The sequence below is a fragment of the Alligator mississippiensis genome, chromosome 10 (genome assembly GCF_030867095.1).
Source record: "Alligator mississippiensis isolate rAllMis1 chromosome 10, rAllMis1, whole genome shotgun sequence".
Taxonomy (NCBI): Eukaryota; Metazoa; Chordata; order Crocodylia; family Alligatoridae; genus Alligator; species Alligator mississippiensis.
The window spans coordinates 68,861,845-68,877,723 of NC_081833.1; the positions used below are offsets into that span (position 1 = coordinate 68,861,845).

The 15,879-nt window shown below is 43.6% G+C and overlaps 1 protein-coding gene across 11 annotated transcripts in view; it reads right to left on the reverse strand.

Annotated features, from left to right (window-relative positions):
- Positions 1-15,879, reverse strand: part of MAF (MAF bZIP transcription factor) — a 236,335-nt gene that overhangs the window by 201,464 nt on the left and 18,992 nt on the right. Inside the window, exons 3-4 of one of the 11 annotated variants that reach the window (XR_002090476.2) lie at positions 6,405-6,474; positions 495-3,778 (exon numbers count right to left, since the gene is read on the reverse strand). The exons of 7 other annotated variants lie outside the window; for them this stretch is intronic. The gene's annotated coding sequence lies outside the window, so the exon portion shown is untranslated. Of the gene's footprint in view, positions 1-494; positions 3,779-6,404; positions 6,475-9,452; positions 9,999-14,862; positions 15,301-15,879 lie in introns of those variants that run through there. 3 more of the 11 variants (XM_014609274.3, XM_014609269.3, XM_006260247.4) reach the window with 3 other exon arrangements.

The following is a 15,879-nucleotide window of genomic DNA, read 5'->3' on the forward strand; positions in this document are numbered from 1 at the left end:
TTCAATAGCGAGAGCTAATTCCATCAGCAGGTATCAGGCCCATTTCCTAAAGTGATAATATTATTGTTTTTAACTTATCTTCCCTTCTTGGCAGCCTTTAAGCTCTTCCGTTTCACTCCATCAACCTCACTCACAACATCACAAGTCACCTAGATGCCATATGTTGAAAGACAGAGAGACGGAGAGTAAACACCCCCAGAGTCAGGGTTATAGATACTACCTTTTGACAACACTCAATGGCGTAAAGCTGAGCAGGTGAATAATTTTTTCCCACTAAACTAAATCAGCTATTATTCTTTACATGTCTGACCACAGGCTGAAACGGGTTCCATAAATACATTAGTTTAGTCTAGACTAATTCAAACAAACTAGGTATGCAAATATTCAGCGCACCAATGGCAAGATGCTTTTGCTGATAACTCTTGCTTTAGTGCGTTGGTCCCAAATTCTGATTGCTTTTCTCGCACTTCTTTAGATGGAAAGACATAAACAGCTATGAAAACCACTTCTTTAATATGCTACTTTTCAATTCAATTCAGACATACACTTATTGGCAAAAGGAACAACATGAACTAGGGAAAAAAGAAATCAGAATCAAGCACTATAACGCTACAGCAAATGCAAAGTAATTTTCATGCTTTGGATCCTGACTGATTCAGATACAGAGCAATCTCTTCACTACATAGCACAAGAGAAGAAAAAAAGGGAGGAGGGCACATTTCTTCTCCTCCTTCTGTGTTGGGGACTGTTCCAGACAGATTGATTTTTTACTTGAATTCTACATTTCTGCAAGCCTTTTACAGCCTATGCTAATAACTTGTATTTGGTGCAATGGAAAATATATGCATGCTATTGCAGAGGACAAAAATGTCCTAAATCTTAGTGGCCTGGATTCTTCGACCTCGACAAGTTTAGTCTGAAAACATTTGTTACATGATGAAAAGCTTTGTGGGAATTCTAATAACATTCTCAAAGGGTTAACGATGCCGAACTGATTGGCACTAAAAACTAGATTTCATTTGGTACAGTGACAGGGAAGCTATGCCACCAGGACTACACATCCATGCCCACATTATTATAGGACAATTTAGGTCATCTTATTTTAAATTTCATGGCTCTGTAACATAGATGTAAATCAAAGTCAGTGAGGCAAATGATGATTTTTCCATAGTGAGATTTTTTATAGTCTTGATCTTGAAAATATGCTTTGGACCAAAGCTGTCTATCAAAAGTCTATGAATTAGCCAAAGAAGTTCGTGCTGTTGCTCGTACACAATTAGGATCAGAAACTAGAAGTGGGAAGCTTTCAGAATGAGACATGGCTCATCATGCTTACGATATGACTTGACCAACAAAAAAAATTTGACATTTTAACAGTTGGAATCAGAAGCTTTTCTATTCTGGAAATGTACAAAGATTGAAATGGTGAGATTCTGCACAGAGGCACAGCGATAGAGGCAAGTAAATAATACATACTGTGTTTGAATGTGTAAAAAAACCAAAGAGAGATGTATGTTCACCTGATATATAGAGGTGTGCATGTCTAAGCACATTATCTGTTACTGAAGAATCACAAGTACTTAATTAACATGATGGTTGTACACAGAATCAGTCATATACAAAGCAATTCTTTACTTTAATAAACATACCATGAATTTGATAGATTAGTTGTTTTCTTTTTTAGAGTTGATTTATCCGTCACTTTCATTTCCAGATTTGATTTATTGGTCAATTTCTTTTCCAGATTTGATTTATTGGGCAATTTCTTTTCAAGATTTGATTAAAGCACATTGCATAAGTCCTTTTAGATGTACTTCTAAATATCGCACATATATCTAGTACTGTATGTTTAAAATCTTAATTCCCAAACTTTCTTGATTAACAATTCATCTTTTCTGTCCGGAGCCAGTCCCTATTATACATGAATATAGTCTGAATCTGATGAAACAACCAATTATAGTGGACATAAAATACAGTAAGTACAGTTTTATAATAAACTGCATACAGTGATGCTTTAAGGAAATTCAAGGGAATTTATATAAGGTATTCACACACACTAAGTAAAACCTCAGTTCTGGGCTCCACATTTTTTTACTTTAAAATTACGTATCAGGCTAGAAAATACCAGTCAAAGGGCAATACTGTAATACAGCTCCTTTTGCTCTAAAGCAAGCAGAGCTAGGACCTCGATATAAGGGAAGGAGTTTTTCCTTAATGAATAAGATCTCAGGCACCAACGTGACTGTTTAGGGAAACAACGGCATATACTGCGGAACAGAGTGGACTCTGCGAGCTGAATCCTGCATTGAAGTTAGTGACAATTTTAGACCCTAGCATATGTTTGAGGGGATTGTTACCCGAAAATGCAATGGGAACTTTAGCATCCACCTGAACAGACACCACTTTAACGACTCCTCTGCACGGCAGCAGCTCTCGCACCGAATCCTCCTCCTCTGTGCTGCATTGTGGTGTCAGCAGCAGTATCATCCCAAATCCCCTTAGAGCAGCGGGACCCGAAACCCTCTAGCGTACCGGTGAGACTGCTGCCGACGTCGCACTGCTAATGGCAGCCATCTGCTGCCGAAGCAAAGCTTTCCTCCTGAATTGCGGTTGGTCCCGACTGGTGCGTGTGACACTGCAAGGCTTACCAGATAGTCAAGTGAACCAAATCAGTACCCAAATGAGACCTCTGTAAGGGGCGCTGCATGAAGGGAGAGATCTTCCATAGCCAGTCAATAGCGAGTGTTCATCCACTGAGGGAGCACTAAGCCAAAATGCCAGCGTGGCATTAGGGAGAGCGGTGCCAGATGAGTCATCTTTTGAATAGAAAGAGCAGCAGAGGAAGCTACAGCTTCCACGGGAAATTTAATAAGGGGAAGGCTGCCAAGCTAGATGTTTTGACCAGATTTGAGCTGTGGTAATTAAACTCTGCCTAGCTTGAATTCCACCCCCTGCAACCTCAACAAGATACAGGTGTATTATTCACTTCCTACGGTGCCCCAAGCTCTGGATGATGCTGGGCTAGGCTGTTACACTGCTGCTTCTTTCCACTGGTGGGTGAAACGGTCTTTGTCCATGCGGTCTTTCTCTGCTTCGCAGGGGTGTTTTGAGGCCCGTGATAAATGCAATGAGAGACTCTCAAAAAGTGTGAGCATGTTTTACAGGCACCACTTGTCTCCTCTGGATAAACTGGACAACCTCAGCATTGCCCCACCAGCACGGCGGGACAGCAGAACCCAGACCCGGTCTATCCAGGGGCTTTGCAACCTGCGTAATGCCCGGCTGGTTGCTGAATTAAGCATGAGCCACTCGTGCATTTGTTGAGGCTTTGATTTCAAAGGGCACTGCTTCTCCGCTCAGCTGGAGCTCGCTGGCAGTCCTGAGCAACCGATGGGAGAGGCGGTGCCCTTTAAATAAAAGCCTCGGCACACACCTGGAACAACTCAGCTGTTTGCTGCTGATATATATATACCCTTGGCTACTTCACAAACACCCTCCTTCCCAGTGCAGGGAAGGCACTTGACCCCGCAAAGGAGCTGAATCCTACATTATTTTTGCATATGCCATCTGTAGGCTTCATTAGACAAAACATTTCCATTTTGCCTAGCACTGAGCCCTTTCCAATGGACAACATCTGTCCCATGGCAGGATCAGGTCCAACGTTAACAGCATTCATACGGTGCATATACATGCCACCGGTAAGTATATATTAAGGGCCCGCTCAAACTGAAGTTGAAGGAAGCCTCCCCTTTGAATTCAGCAAGAAGTGCATCAGGCCCTAAAAGAAAAAACAAAAAACAAAAAAATAAGCTATGCAGAGCATGCAGGTGGGCAGCAGCAATCTCCGAAGGTGTTTACACGGCTTTCCTTTTGCCACGCAGCTAGCCATGAAAGCAAGAAGTGTGCAGAGAGATACAGAGGCGTGTGCATTTTGCGTGGCACTAAGCAGAACAGAAACAGACTCCTCCAGCATCTGTATCTGTGACCTTTTGTACTAAAGGTTTGCAATAAACAGATACTGCATCTGAATTTCCTTGGGTTCGTTTCTTGGCCAAAACATTTGGTTCTACACAATTGCTCTGTTTTCCATGTTTCCCCCCAACAAGGCCTTTTTTATTGCTGCAGGGTCAGATTGTTGGCATTGCAGCACATGTGCACCGATACATATGAAAGAGGCGAGACTACGGTTTCACCTGGCGAAAGGTGAGGCAAACGCCTGAAGGACAAGAGAAGAAAATGGGAACTGCTTTTGCATGGCCTTGGGTAACTACCGCTTAGGGAGATCCAGCTGAGAAATGGAGATCTCCCTGTGCACCCTTCCTTGTTCAAATTGTCTTGTGGAAGTTTAGTTTTCTACCAGAAGAATTTGTTAAAGTCCTGGTTTGTGGGGATACTTCTCTTCAATGGATTTCTGTTTTTCATTGGACTCCATCTGACTGAAGCAAAGGATGGAGCTGCCAAGTGAAATAACAGAAGGTGACTTTCCTGAAAGGAAGTGAAGCCGTTCACTGCATGAATAAATGCTTCTTCAAGAATATCTGCAGCTAAATTTTGAGTCAGGCCCTCAGTTGCCAACCATACTCACTAGATGCATAGTTTGCAGGACCCCAGTTATACAGGATGTGATTATGACCCACAAACAGGCTGTAACTCTCCCTTTCCATCCAGTCTTCAGAAGTATCCTTGAACCAAATCATGTCCTACACATGGAGAGGACCTTCTATATGCAGATATCCTTACTTCACCCATGCAGAAAGAGGGCTCAGCAGGTCCCACAGAGCTTACCCTCCTTCCACATAGTGCCTCCCTTCGTAATCCAGTTAACACTGGAGGCTGGAGAAGGAAATGGTCAAGACAAAACCATCACAGAGATGAAGAGCTCCATCTCTTTATACCCAGGAAGGCCCTGGTGCTCTCCAGGACCTGTGCTGCCAAATGGGGCAGAGAGCACCAGGAACTACAATCATGATGTAGCTACATAGCCCTGTGGATCTCTGCTAGCTTTGGAAGAAGACTGTGCTACCTCTGACAAAAGATTTAGGGACATCTTCCTTCTGAGACACGTCCCGCAGGGAGTTTGTGGGAATGATCTGATCCTCTAACCTCACCTATGTATGTGTGGCACCCCAATTACAGTCAGTTTACCCATACCTTAGCATTTCTTCCTGTTTGCCTACATCTATTTTCAATAGACCCAAGGATGTTTTTCCCCGGACTGTATAGATCCGCTTGTTTCCTACTTGCCATTTAAAACACTGCAGTGCTTTCTTTCCTTCTTTAAAGTGCCTTAAATTTTAAATGAGCTTCCTTAGAAGCTGTTGCCCCTTAGGGCATCTGACCTCCTGGAATAAGAAGAGGCCAGGATGTTTCAGGTAAATCCTGTATCACTCTGCTTCCATAGTCCTGAGTCACTCTGATTGCAGTAGGCTCCTTTTCTGCACTGAATGCAGACAGCCCGGAGTCAGATCGTGCCCAGGAAGCACCTTCGTTGAAAAGATGCATCTGTGCATTGTCTTTGACATATAATCCACTGTGTCCCTGCAGAATCCACTTGCTGGTGGTGAAAACGTGAACGGAGGGCCTGATACAAAGCCTCCCATTGACCTCAGTTGACTTTGGATCTGGCCATTAGATACAGAAGCTAGCTTAGTCTTCCTTTTTTCTGAATGGTAATACATGAGCAAAATACCCTGGAAGGGCAGTCTTACCAGTATGTGATTCCTTGGCAAAGTCAGGACAGCTTTGTTTTATAAAGGTAAGCCGGCTAAAAAAAGGGAATTTGAAATGAAATTCTAGTGCTCAGGTATCAAATGCAAAAGGCACCATCATTAAAAGACATCTCCTTGGATGGACTGGATGTCAACATTTCTTTTGTCCTCCTTAGGCCAGTTTTGAACCATATTACTGTTATTGAGTCGCATGAGGAAACAGCTATTTGCAAATGGCTCAGTGAGCTGTCATCTCTGCTCCACATATGACAAAGGCCAATGCAACACAACAGTAACATCCACCCAGGAGATGCAGGGAGCGCTGCTGACAGGACCTGGCAAAGGACGAGCTCCCACCAAGTGGGTCCTGTGAATACGGTGGTGGGGACCTAACTGCATCCTTTTAAAGGCAGATCTGTCTACACTCATGACCATGGAGATCTGAAGGACTGAAGTGGGACAGCCAAGGATCTGTCAAAGTGCTGAGCTGTTTCAACTCGAGGGGAGTCCAAATCTGAGGAGAGAAGGGTCCCGGAGGAAGGACAGACCACGTACACAGAGGGTGGGAGAGAGTCCAAACAGAATTCCTTGGGCACCTGAACCTTTCCTGACCTTTGGGATTCAAACTTTCCTAGTTTTTATTTTGAGGTCTTTAAAAAAATACCTGAACAAACTCTTCAAATTGAATATACCTACAGCAACCTCTCCATGGCTGTCCCTCCCGCAAAGAAAGCCAATGGTAAGCATTTGAAGCCAGAGAGTCTTCCTAAAAGAAAACAGAAGAAGAAGATCCTTTTTGCTGCAGTACTTTGCCCAAATGAAAATCTTCCAGCGGCCTCCAGCTTTCCCAACAGATATTTTCCTCTCCGTTTTTTTGTTATACCAACTTTCCCACGCAAAGCGAATCCACACTCAAACACTTGATGCAGCAGGAAGCCAACACTCATGCCCAGAAATCCCCAAATTCTCAAAACCACTGAAAAAATACATGCATCGCCGTTTTGTATTCTGCCCCTGTTTAAACACAAACTGGCTCTAATGGGTTGTTTTTACCTCTGCTTTCTTTTTCTGAGACCACAGTGCAACGTTGCAAGGCAAACATGTTGAACTCGAGTAGACTGTGGAAGTGGTTGGAGCCAGGTTTTTACAGCAACCTCGTTCCCACCATTGCACAAAAATGTTCTGCATTCCCTTCCCTTTCCTTCCTTTTTAAGGTGTTTTTAGTGGTGTGGGCGGCTTGGACAGAAGATGAGGGACATGGCAGTTCTCATTTGCACTGACTGGCGTTTTGAGATGTGGATAACCAGCCTGGTTCACCACTTACATTATTTTGGAATAGCCTCCTCCTTTTCAAGCAATAAAGCACAGAATCAGAGCCACTGATGTGAGGCCTGATTGGCCAGGGCTTCTGTGTCAATGGAGCTCTGGGTTTGCGGCGGCCGCCAGAAACTCTTAAATGAGGCTTTCGGAAAAGGGATAGTGCACACAGCCGATTAGCAAAAACCAACAATGCCATGTCAGCCACTGGCTCCAGTTTGGCTCACCTGTCAGCTTCACAGGAGTATTTAGATCTACAGCAGAAACAAGGAACAGATGTTGGGCAATTGAAAACCTTGAGCCTTGCATTGTTTTATTGACTTGTCACCGCAGAGAAATTTGCTTTAATTTACTTTAAAAGTAAACGGCTGGATTTTCATGAAAATGGCAGCAAGTCACCGCTCTTAATGAGGATGTAAAACGCAGATTTTGTTTAAGAACCAGAGGCACCAATTCCAAATGCAGCGCTTGTTTGAATATACACATTATCTGCCCTCCCTCTGCAACATGCTGGTTTATTTGCAAAATGCCTGACATACCTGAGAAAGCAGCATGCGAGCTCTTGAAAGCCTGCCCAAAAAACTATAGTGATTTTTTTTTTACGGCACTTGATTGTATCAGGTAACGGCATTTTTGAAAGAAGTAATTCATATCCAGATAGAGACCCTTTTCCGTTGAACCCTGTTGGCTTGAAGGCAGCCTTCAAAACAGCTTGAAGAAAGGGGAGGGGGAAGAATCCTGCCAAAAGTCCTGCAGTCCAGTGACTTCAGATCAGGCAAAGACACACAACATTTCAAAAATAAACTAACAGCCTGTGCCATTCTTGGCTGATGTCCTGGCAGTGTTTAATAGGATGAGTGAATTCCCTCCTCCCCTCCAAGTACTGTTGAAGCAATCGGCAATATACTGTGCACTGCAGTACGATACCGCTCGGGCCAGTGCGGGGTGAGGTGGAAGGCCACAAACGATCACCTTCAAAACTAGCACCGGCCAATTCTGTCTTGACTGATGTGAGCAATCCTAAAGGGAACGAAGAGAGCCCTTTGGGTGAGTAAGAAAAGCCACTAGGCCCGATTCTGAGCAGCATTCGGCATAGGCAAGAGGTGGGAAGCAGAGGGTAAAGATGGCAGTGCCATCGGGAGGTAGTTGCAGTCTGCTGGGTGAGTTTGGTCCCATGCTGCAGAGCGGTTTGAATGTTTTTGATGGGTTTGGCCCAAGTAGACCGTTCTGGCAACTAGAAATATCCAGCATGCAGAAACCCTTATACAACATCTGCCACAATACGAGCGGAGATGGAAGGTGGAATAGAAGCACTGCACCACCTCCATGCTAACCCAAGGTCCCTTCCTCATGAGGGCAATGCCCAGATAACTGAGGAAACCAGCTGGCTTAGTCTTCTATTCACCGAGGCACAAGAGAGAGACATAACCTCTGGCCAACAAGCACAAGACAGCCATTTACAATCTCTTGTTGAAGCACAAGAATAATAGAAATGGGCATCATGCATCGGTTTTCTGGATTTGGGGATTTCCACAAGAACAAACCTTTCACCACTATTTAGCCTGATATATACAGTAACTATTGTATTCACCAAAGAAGTACAACTGCCATGAAGTTGAGGGGCAGGGCATGGAGGTTAGGAGGTAGGGACGTGACTAAAAAAAAAAAATACTACATTCATTCCTAATTGTAGAGCTTGGAAATTTAGAAAATGCTTGTACTCGGGCCAGGGCGGGGAAGAAAAATTTGAATGGCTAGAAATATTCAGGTCATCAACTCAGCACCATGACAGCACCCTACAGCACTGGCAGAGCATCAGCTTTGTGACAATTGAGAGAACTGAGCCCTAATGAGTCACAAACAATTAGTCCTTGTTGGTCATTCAATCTAGCATAGTGGTCTTCCCCTAATATAAGTAGCCTGAAAAAAACAAGAGCCTGGGATGACATGGCTGCAAGGATAAAGAGGTTATTTACCTTGGTTTTCCATATTTTAAACGTTCTTTTTAAACGTTCGAGCTCTCTAAAACAACGGAGTTGTTATTTCCCCTTCCACGCCATTCCCTTGCTGATGTTCCATTGCCACTGCAAATTGAGCAAAGGTAACATTTCCCCATAATACACAATACTGCCACTGTCCTGTTGAACGACTTATTTCCTCTTGGTACAGTTTCAGAAGGACAGTGGTATAATGGCCAAAATAAATTCTAATCCAAAATTTTTGAGACATCAAAGTTAAGCTTAACTTGTAAAGCTACTTAGGAGGAGAACCCCCCCCCCCCCCCAAACATGCTGGCTTTATCGTATGGACAAGCATTTTAGTTGAGATGATTATGCAATGGTAAGCAGGGTATAAAATAAATATACTGTGTCTTTAATGCATTAATTACTTTGGAAAACAAAATGAACTACTGTACAGAGAACAATATGTTTTTTCTTCTTTTATTTCAATAAAATCTGGTTACTAAACTCTATTCTTTAGGGACTGTACAGAAGAAACCATACATTTTCATTTCAGCTGCTGCATCTCTAATTTGATTCACTGGCTCAAGTCTCAGTGGGAATGACAGAGTTTTATATCCCCCTGATCCAAACAAATTGAGCTCAGTCGATTTTTCTCTATGTGGATCTTTCTGGTGCAACTTTAAACCTCTTGGACAAAATTTCTCTCTGTTCAGCATCATACGTTTTGGTCAGCTTCTGTCTTCCCACCCTGGATCTGCTTACTGTCATATGAACATAGTTTATGAAGTTCTTTGGGATGAAAGGTCTTCTTCCATGCAGTCTGTTATTGAGTTACATCTCTGAAGACAGATGGGTGCCAAGATGGGTTCAAATCTGAGCTGGAATCCCAGATGAAAACCCCAGATGGACACTTGACTGGGATGATGTAGTCAGGGACAATGCGGCCTTGAGCAGAGGGCTGGGCTACATGACCTTGTAAGGTCCCTTCCAGCCCCATTTTCCTGTGATCCTATGAAGCGAAGAAGATGGCATCACAGACATTTGTCAGGAAGGGTTGATAGGATTGTTTTCTCCAGAAATGTGAATTTCCCCATTACATAAATGCAAATTGCACAGTACCCACAGCCATGACCTAAGAACCATCCCTACAGCTTCTGCATAAAGGGTTTGAGGTTGGTTCCTAAAGGCACAAGAACAAATGGGCCTTCACTATTGCATATTTCTTGGCCATACTATCCCATTACATTGGTTACAGAAGTAATTTGAGCAGATTTGGGCACCACTTACTTACATTTTCCATCTGCTTGTTTGTTGTCTATGTACCTCCCTCCCCATTGATCTCACTCACTTTCCCATAGCCATACTTTCTCTGGCCACAGCACTTGCCCATGGGAAGAGCTCCCACTACAATGCATTTTCACTACTATGAGGACTGCTGCTGCAGATAGTGCTCTGCTTGTTCCCGGCACCCCATGCATTGGATGGCTCAGATCTGGGACACGGAGTGGAAAGAAACGGCTGAAAAGGGACTGCTGTGATACACCGTGTGGCCTCACTGATGATGCTCTCCTGGCTGAAACAGTCTTCATAAGTGATGCCTACAGGGACTGCAGACAGTGCTTAGATCCCTGCAACACGCTTACAGCTATACGGATACTCTGAGTAAATAGTACTGACCTGGGAGGTTCAGGTCCCACCTCTCCCACTGGGTAACATTACATCCCTGCCTATGTTTCAGCTTCCCCATCTGTAAATGATCCCGACCTCTTTGGTAAAGGGTGTCATAGCACTGCACTACAGAAGAGCAAGCTCTTGTTGTTGTTAATGGTGTGACGCTGTCATCCAGAGCCACTGCAATCCTTTTTTTGTGTGTCCTTGTGACAAGGTATTTAGCAGAAATCACAGATTCACTGGACTCTTTCAGGACACACTATGAGCACTTTTGCTATGGACTTAAGCTTGCAACCTCTGAGATGTTAACTGTGTGCCTTAGCACCCGCACCACCTCTCTCATCACTGCAAAGACCAATGCACACTCGAAAACAGCACTTGGCCATGCTAAAAAACATTTTGAAAGCTATAGTGTGCTAAGAGCAGCACTGAACCCCTCTCTGAAAGGGCTCTGGGGTAAGCCTTTCCCTTGCTGAAGGAAGCATGGCTAAACTCTTCTGATCTCCAGAACTGGTATGAGTGAGGCCTGGGCGAGGGTTAGGGTCACTGAGCACCCTCCAGGATTTTGCAGGTGGGTCTCTGGTGCAGGTCCATCCTATTCTGGAGCAGCTTCTCTCTGGCATATTCTAGAGCTCCCCAGACTATTGCATTAACAAAAGTCTCTACAGTTTATTGCAATACATCTCAGCCGGAAGCTTTGGAAGCAGATGCCCCAGCCATGAGAAGGTTTAACGTTCCTTTATTTTTCCCCATCTCACAAATGTGGTCCTTTCTAGGAAAGAAACTGTGCATGTACATCTAGAGGTTCTCAAATGTGATTTACAAGTCACAAACCCAAGTCAGGCTCATGGTGAGGTCAAGATTTCTATGGAGAAATGCTCAGTCCACCTATATTTGTCACAGTTTGGAGTAATTTGCTTCCCTCTCCACGAAAGGGCTGGATCTACCCAAGCCCGCTTCAGAGCTGGCTGGCAACCCCACCAGAGGGTAAGTTTTCAAAGCAGGTATCTAGCAGAGACACCAGAGGGTAAAATTTTGTGCACAGGGGTTTTAGCTCCCTGGCTGCTATTGAAGTGAATGCAACTCATGTGACTAAATCCCCATGCAGCGCTTTGAAAATGTACCCCTAGGTGTTAACGGCAACAATGAAGGGGCTACATTAAAAAGGCTACAAACGCGCTGTTATTGCTGTCACAGCTCTCTGAACAATGCGTCTACTAATTCAATTAATTCAAACAAGTCTCTTCTATCCTGGGGATAGGGTAAAACAAATCCAGGTAAAAAAAAAAAGAGTATCGAGGCTCTTTCACATCAACTTGCACAGAGCAAAATTGTAAAACATCATACGAGATGGAGAGTTCTGCAGACAGTCCTAACACAAAACTGGGCTGAACACCCTCGCTTTTGTCTGATGTTCAGTTCCTCTCGCTCTCATCTCAAAATGCCACCCCTTGACAAAACTAGTTTCCCCACAGGAGAGCAATAAACCTGCCTGCTGTATTCTGGGATTTTATATACGACCCTGGCATCATTAAAAAAATCCTACAATGGGCATCACAAAGAACAAGGGCACTGATTTACCTTTACTGTATCACTTCCAATATTTAAAATGGTAAATTAGGGAGACGATGGTTGGGACCTTGGCTGGCATGGGTGACACATGATCCCTGCCTCTGCCCTGAAAAGGTAGTTTAGGAGTTTAAGAATTTGTGAAGTTTTGGCCATTGCCTTTGATAGCATCTGCTTAAAAAAAATCTGGCCCCCACTACTTACACACACACACAGGGAAATCAGTAGGACTATGGAGGTATAAGAACTTAAAGATTTGGCCCACGGTGTATGGAACGCTTTGGGGTTAAAAGCACTCTAAAAAACAGGTAAATATTCCAAAAACGACTGCTCATCTGGAAGGGTGAAGATAAAAGCTTCACCAGTTAGCGTGGTGTACCCTTTGTGTGAGCAAAGGACTAGGCAGACATTTGGGAGGATTGCATTTTCTTGTTGCAAATGCTAACATCTTTAAGATACAGAAAGAGACACCGGGAATAGGAGATGCTTCTTTGCCTGCACTCGCCATCTTTTTTTTCCCTGGAAATAAGAGAAAGCCAGGGGGCACCAGCACGACAATACAAAGGTCCCTTGAACTGCCTCACAGATGCGCATGAACACTGAATTGGACCGTCTTTGCATGTCTGTACAGCACCTAACACAGGGGGCCTGTTCCTAGGGACTACAGTATAATACAAATACATTGCTGTTATTCGCTGTGGGAGAATGGGGACAATTCTCATCTTCTCTGTTGAGGCTGATACCCATTTGGGGCTCCTCATTGGTAATGTGATGGTCTGTTACCCAGATGTACCAGAACTGGACTGAGACCCAGCCTCATGCATCAAATGGACCGCCAGAGAGGATAACTTTGGGTCAGTGCAATACTGGCCTGAGCACTGCCCTCACTGTGAAAGTCTCTGTACACTATAAGTCCCTTAATGGTACAGCAAGGGTCATCGGTGCATTCTCCATGTTTCCTCCAAAGTCCAGAAGGATGCAAAAACATATTTTTTCTTTCCATCTAATCTAAGTAAGCCTGTGTCCCAAGGACCTTTACCTGTGCTGCCTCTAAACTGCACAGATGTGTGACAGAGCAATACTGAATTTGCCTGTCTGTGAACATGATCGGAAGAGACCGCTTGTAGAGTCCACAGGGATTTCTTGGCGCTAGCAAGAAGTTGATTAGCTCCTCTGTCATCAGCGTGCATCAGGGTCGTGGAACTGAAAGCTGACCCGAGGCAGATCTAAATAACCTCTCTATTTTTAAGCCTTAATTATTCTGCTCACTAAAAATGGCTCTTTTATGAAAGTTACATCCATTCTCATTGATCTTGCCCCCCTTCGACACCTCGGCTTCCTCCACAGAATCACTGACTTTGCCAAAACATCCCAAATTTGAGGCCAGGGCCAGCTTCCATGAGCCCATCACCCCAGTAGGTTAAATCCCCAGAAAACCAAATGGCCAAAACACTAGATAGCATTGCATAATTGAGGCACTATAAGTGTCCATTGCCAAATACTAGCAATGCATATATCTAAGCATTAGAGACACACAGTTGGCTGGATTTTAACTAAATTAAAATTGTGATTTAAAACAACACAAAACAAAAACCAAATCCTAATTGATTTCCCCTCCATTTCAGCATCTGCCGTGCATTATAAACCCTGTTTGGGGCATACCCTGGCAGACCCACAATATTTATTTCACAAATAAAATGGGCTTTCCTGCTCTCAAGATGGGAAACTAAAAGTTGTATAAAAATCCGGCAAGAAAGCTTTAAATGGCTTTCTTGCCAATAAATAATTCTTGCCCTTAATTTGAAAACCATTATGTACTTGAAGTGATGAGTGATTTAAGGCTACCTATTTAGGTTACCTGTGATAACGCATTATTTAAAGTCAAGACGCTACAGCGAGTGCAATCAAACAAAAGCAGGGAACTAAAAGCCATCATTTGGAAATGACTGTGAAACATGTTATTCCCCCCCCACCCTTCCTTTTCTTTTAAGTTTTTAATTAAAAACACAAGATGAAATAAATATTTTAGGCAACCAGCAACAAAATGGGAAAATACCATGTGTTTGGAGTTTTAGTGCCCTCCGAGCGCTGGAATTTATTTGCAGCAAGCAGAAAATAGACAGCAAGCATAAAAATTCAGCAGATTCCCGCTAGTAAAATTATTTATCAAGCTAACAAGGGAGGAACCCTTCTCGTAGCAACAAGCCAGCAAGGAAAAGACGTGCCTTTATATTTTACCTTTGGGTTAGCGCACCAGTAAAAATGCCAACTGACAAGCACTTCACATAAACATTTCTTTCTAAATGAGCTGCCTTGTTAGAAAAAAAATCTAAGCAAAGGAGCGCTACCGTCAACAGACAGGAAAATCCAGGGTGAATGCTGTTTTGCTCCATGGTACAGAATAATATAAATAAAGACATAAAAATAATAGGGGTGCATAAATGAATTTAAGAAATTAGCGCTTTGTTTTATATTTAAAATAGCTGCCACAGCTATAAATCCATCTTCGCTCTGGATGGTACAAAACGAGGAGCGCATCGCAGCAATCTATTATTTAGATCTTCCTTACCTCTGGAACAATATATATATAAGTATGCACTGTGCCGTTGTTAGCCGTGCTATCCAAGCCCCACTGCAATATTTATCATATATTTATTTTACGACTGAAACCCTGAAGTCGGTTTTACAGTTTAGTTTAACGATACCAAACTTTGATTATAAATTATAAGTGGCTTTATTGTGGCCTGAAGAGACAAAAATTTGGAGACCGGCAACTGCCTGATCCCAATTAAATTTTAAAGAAATAGTGAAGTGACACATTCTCCAAGTAGCTGAGCTGTATCGAGGGCTCTAAATGACGCCTGTTGGCTACACACAGGGGGTCGCACCCTCGTAACAATCCTTTGCTAGACTGAACATTTGACGAGTGTCAGCAGCCTGAAATAAATAAATAAAAGCACGACAATCCACCGTCCTTCTTAATGTTGCAAACGGCTTGGCGGGAGGGAGCCCGAAGTCAGACTCAGCACTTTATCTGCTCCTGTAACTCAGGAAGTAAAAACCTGAGACATCTGGAGACAAAAAAAAAAAAAAAAGGAAACTTTCAGAGTTTTAGACTGAACCTTGATGGGAGAAGGAAACACAGGTTACTATTGGGGTTAGGGACCACTTCTGCCTTGTTTACTTGGGTAAAAACGCTCTGTTTTATTATGAGCCCGATTCAGATCACGAAGGATGTGAGGAGGGTGAGAAACAAGGAGAAAGGAATGTGAAACAGAGCAGGAAAAAAAGCCCACAACCAAGCCAACCTCAAAATCTCCTTTTAGCTGTTTTGCTCCCCTCGAAGCCTAGCATTTTTTCCCCGCCTCTGCAGAAACTATCAGCGCTGGGTGCGTATGCAAAATCTCCCACTCCCTGACCAAACAAACTGAGCGGCTCCCACCCCAAATAGTGCACGGGCCAAAAAGTCTCCAACTCAAAAACGACCACCCGAGGACCCGCTCCTGCCTTCTTCGTGCACCCGAGGCTCCTTTGGGAGAGAGTGCGAGATCTGGGGGCGCGTGGCAGGCAGGCACGGGCTCAGGGCTTGCTGACTGCTGATGAATTGCACGCATCTGAATATTTGTCTGTAGGGGACAAACGCTTTCGAG